This window comes from Lampris incognitus, chromosome 20 (assembly GCF_029633865.1).
Source record: "Lampris incognitus isolate fLamInc1 chromosome 20, fLamInc1.hap2, whole genome shotgun sequence".
Classification (NCBI taxonomy): domain Eukaryota; kingdom Metazoa; phylum Chordata; class Actinopteri; order Lampriformes; family Lampridae; genus Lampris; species Lampris incognitus.
Window position 1 is genome coordinate 4,547,584 of NC_079230.1, and position 5,000 is coordinate 4,552,583.

Genomic DNA, 5,000 nt, shown 5'->3' on the forward strand with positions numbered 1-5,000 from the left:
CTCTGTACAGTAGTCCATCCCTCCATCCTTCCCTCTGTAGAATAGTCCATCCCTCCATCCTTCCCTCTGTAGAGTAGTCCATCCCTCCATCCTTCCCTCTGTAGAATAGTCCATCCCTCCATCCTTCCCTCTGTACAGTAGTCCATCCCTCCATCCTTCCCTCTGTACAGTAGTCCATCCCTCCATCCTTCCCTCTGTAGAATAGTCCATCCCTCCATCCTTCCCTCTGTAGAATAGTCCATCCCTCCATCCTTCCCTCTGTACAGTAGTCCATCCCTCCATCCTTCCCTCTGTAGAATAGTCCATCCCTCCATCCTTCCCTCTGTAGAATAGTCCATCCCTCCATCCTTCCCTCTGTAGAACAGTCCATCCCTCCATCCTTCCCTCTGTAGAGTAGTCCATCCCTCCATCCTTCCCTCTGTACAGTAGTCCATCCCTCCATCCTTCCCTCTGTAGAATAGTCCATCCCTCCATCCTTCCATCTGTAGAGTAGTCCATCCCTCCATCCTTCCCTCTGTAGAATAGTCCATCCCTCCATCCTTCCCTCTGTAGAATAGTCCATCCCTCCATCCTTCCCTCTGTACAGTAGTCCATCCCTCCATCCTTCCCTCTGTAGAATAGTCCATCCCTCCATCCTTCCCTCTGTAGAATAGTCCATCCCTCCATCCTTCCCTCTGTAGAACAGTCCATCCCTCCATCCTTCCCTCTGTAGAGTAGTCCATCCCTCCATCCTTCCCTCTGTACAGTAGTCCATCCCTCCATCCTTCCCTCTGTAGAATAGTCCATCCCTCCATCCTTCCATCTGTAGAGTCGTCCATCCCTCCATCCTTCCCTCTGTAGAATAGTCCATCCCTCCATCCTTCCCTCTGTAGAATAGTCCATCCCTCCATCCTTCCCTCTGTAGAATAGTCCATCCCTCCATCCTTCCCTCTGTACAGTAGTCCATCCCTCCATCCTTCCCTCTGTAGAATAGTCCATCCCTCCATCCTTCCCTCTGTAGAGTAGTCCATCCCTCCATCCTTCCCTCTGTACAGTAGTCCATCCCTCCATCCTTCCCTCTGTACAGTAGTCCATCCCTCCATCCTTCCCTCTGTAGAGTAGTCCATCCCTCCATCCTTCCCTCTGTACAGTAGTCCATCCCTCCATCCTTCCCTCTGTAGAATAGTCCATCCCTCCATCCTTCCCTCTGTAGAGTAGTCCATCCCTCCATCCTTCCCTCTGTAGAATAGTCCATCCCTCCATCCTTCCCTCTGTAGAGTAGTCCATCCCTCCATCCTTCCCTCTGTACAGTAGTCCATCCCTCCATCCTTCCCTCTGTACAGTAGTCCATCCCTCCATCCTTCCCTCTGTAGAATAGTCCATCCCTCCATCCTTCCCTCTGTACAGTAGTCCATCCCTCCATCCTTCCCTCTGTAGAATAGCCCATCCCTCCATCCTTCCCTCTGTAGAGTAGTCCATCCCTCCATCCTTCCCTCTGTAGAATAGTCCATCCCTCCATCCTTCCCTCTGTAGAATAGTCCTTCCCTCCATCCTTCCCTCTGTAGAATAGTCCATCCCTCCATCCTTCCCTCTGTAGAATAGTCCATCCCTCCATCCTTCCCTCTGTAGAATAGTCCTTCCCTCCATCCTTCCCTCTGTAGAATAGTCCTTCCCTCCATCCTTCCCTCTGTAGAATAGTCCATCCCTCCATCCTTCCCTCTGTAGAGAAGTCCATCCCTTCATCCTTCCCTCTGTAGAGTAGTCCATCCCTCTATCCTTCCCTCTGTAGAGTAGTCCATCCTCCATCCTTCCCTCTGTAGAATAGTCCATCCCTTCATCCATCAATCAATCCATTTATCATCCATACATTCTCCTTTCCAGTTCTTCGATAACTGATACCCCTCTTCTCTCTCTTCCTCTCAGACTGGTCGGGTGGACCCCCAGTATCCCAGGGTTACTGGTCACAGCGCCGGCGTTCTGGACGTGAAGTGGAACCCGTTTAACGACCACTGCATTGCTTCCTGTTCTGAAGACTGCACCGTGCGTCCTCTGTCTGTGCCTCGTAGATCAGACAGCAAACACAGCAGACTCTCATCGCTGCTCTTCTCAAAATTTACATGCAAACAAACGTCCTGTTCTCACTTTCTCCCACAGCAGTTAATCCCCAGAAATCCAGTCCACGCATGCGTATCCCCAGCCATTTTAAAGGTGCCATCAGTAACATTTTGTAATGATCATCCTGGGTCAGATGGAGTTAGAAGGAGTTGTCAACCTATACCAACTACACACCGTATGTTTGTCTGATGCTGAGATTTCTGGCGTCTAAAACCTTCATTCTGGTCCAGAATCTTTATTTATTAGATAAACTAGTTGGGCACGGCCCCGCTCTTCAGAGTCCAGTGTCCTTCCACTACGAGTCCTCCCCGATTCACGTTTCAGCTTTCCAGTATGGAGGACGGAGAGTCATCTGGCAAAAAATAGATAGATAGAGTGAGGAGGGGACTATAGGGAGGAATTCAGAGTTCTCATAGCTAGGGGAAAAAACTGTTGGTGAAGCGTTTAGTCTTAGTGGACAGTAAACCTGTAGCGCCTCCCTGAGGGAAGGAGCTGGAAGAGGTGATGAGCAGGATGTGAGGGGTCGGAGATTATCTTCTTTGCTCGCTTTACAGTCCGGTGAGTGTATCGAGATTCAACTGAGGGGAGGGGGTTGCCTATGATTTTGGATGTCTTGTTGACAAGCCTCTGACTGTCAGTGCCGCCGTACCATACTGTAATACTGTAATACTGTAATACTATAATACTGTAATAGATGACGTTATGATAGACTCGGTAATGGCTGAGTAGAACAGAACGAGCAGTTGGTGCTTGGTGTGGTATTTTTTAAGCTCCCTAAGGGAGTAAAGTCGTTGTTGAGCTTTTGCAGTGATGGGTTCAGTGTTAATTTTCCACTTCAGGTTATCGCTGATGTATGTTCCAAGGAATTTAAAAGGGTCGGTGGTGGTGATGGGGTCTCCGTTCATTTGTATGGGTGTTCTGGGATTCAGCATGACTCGGAAGTCAATAATGAGTTCTTGGGTTTTGGCTGTATTGAGCAGAAGGTTGTTGTTTGCACACCAAGTGACAGCTTGGCCTCCTGCAGTGCAGTACTGGGTTTCATCATTGTTGGAGATGAGGCCTACAATAGTTGTGTCGTCTGCGTATTGTATTATTTTCACAGAACTGTCCATGGATGTCAAGTGAGAAGAGCCAGGGGGAGAGAACACAGCCCTGAGGAGCACCTGTACCGAGGGTAAGAGGGTGTGAGGTTAGTTTATTAACCTTCACCCTCTGTGGCCTGGTAGTAAAATAAATATAAAATAAATAATAAAAACGAATAAATCTATAAGTGAATATATAGATAAATAAGAATAACAATAAAGACAAACAAATAGTAGAATAAACATAACTGTTGAATTTGAGAGGGGTAAAAACATTCACGACTGTAATGACATAAAACCTGATGCTGAGCTGACCATGCTACTGCTGGACAGCTACACAGCATTGCCATTAAATATATAGCCATGTATGATAAGTTATAAGTCTTGTCGTGTTTTATAACATGATAAGGGATACATATTTTAGAGTTTTTTTGTATCATGATTACTTCTTTACCTGACACGGACAATTCTGGTGGATTTTTGCGTTAGCTAGCTGATGTTACTAGTGTCAGCTGTGTCACTTTGCAAGCCAATATCGCTCTAGGTCTAGGACACATTGGCCAATGATGTTGGAGTTTCTTCTGGTCGCCGATGGTCATTAGAAGAACATTTTACTGATCGCACCTTTAAGAAACAATCCTGAATATTTACATGAAAACAAATGAAAACATCCTTTCCCTAGTGTGTTAAAGACAACATGTAACCATGAGCATCAGGTCCTGCAGACTGTAGAGGGATGTGATGTGGATGGCTGGTGTCTGGTAGGACTTTACCAGGGAAAATGACAGGGTGCATAGTGTTTTCCATCTTCATCATAGCAGCCAGATGAGGAAGAAGAAGGCAGGCGGTGTTGAGTGTCTGTGAATGTTCTCATTCATCCAGGTCATGGTTATCCAAAGGAATTGAATTGAGTGCAACTGGACTTGGTATATATACAAAGTCCAGTTGCACTCGATTCAATTCCTTTGGGTAGTGTTGAGTGTGAAGAAGTGAAGGCATCGTGTCTCACCAGCAGATATGACAGAACAAGCTGGTAGAAGACCTTTACCAACACATAGTACAGCATCAGTAAGTAAAACTCAAGGTTCAACCAGGTTTTCTGGTTCGTTTCTGACACAACAGCCCTGCTGACTCTCATTCATTTGGAATGAAGCTCAGCCCACACCTCACCTCACCACCGCCTACATAGGACACACACTGCTACAGTAAAAGCAGGAGATTCATAAGTGTAGACAATGTGTGTCTGCAGAATGTCCGTGTCACTGCTCGGAGTCCCTGAATCATCATAATCAATCATTTAGTGTGGAATGTGGATATTAATTGGTTAGTTTAATTTGGCCATGAATTACGTCTTGTACTTTTTCATTGATTCATTTGTTCCATAATTTTGCCGTCTTATGTGGCGCAGACTGGGAGCATCGCGGCTTCAACCACAGACTATACAAGTCTTCTTTTCTTCCACCAGTCATCAGTTTTCTAAACTTGCAAAAAAAGTTTTGCCCTGATGACGGCTGTGTGTCTTTAGCCAAATCACATCGGCATTTCAGTGTGTTGCATCATGAATCACTCGGCAAATGAAGGCTTTTTAATTGTTTGATACCAGAAGAATTACCTTAGTTTCTCACGTCTTTTCCTTGTAAAAGATAATTTTCTGGCTGAATTGTACTTACAACCGTTGTAGTTCTGCCGTGTGCACTTTGGTGGAGTTATCATGAGGCCCGGTGCTCCACCTCTGATACGGTGAACCTTTACAGTTTGTGAATGTGAACGTGTGGCGGTCTTACTGCGTCTCTTTAAATGAGTTTGTAATTCTGACTGAGCAAC

The 5,000-nt window shown here is 46.2% G+C and overlaps 1 pseudogene; it reads left to right on the forward strand.

Annotated features, from left to right (window-relative positions):
- LOC130130945 (coronin-2B-like) overlaps nt 1-5,000 on the forward strand; it is a 30,517-nt pseudogene that overhangs the window by 4,950 nt on the left and 20,567 nt on the right.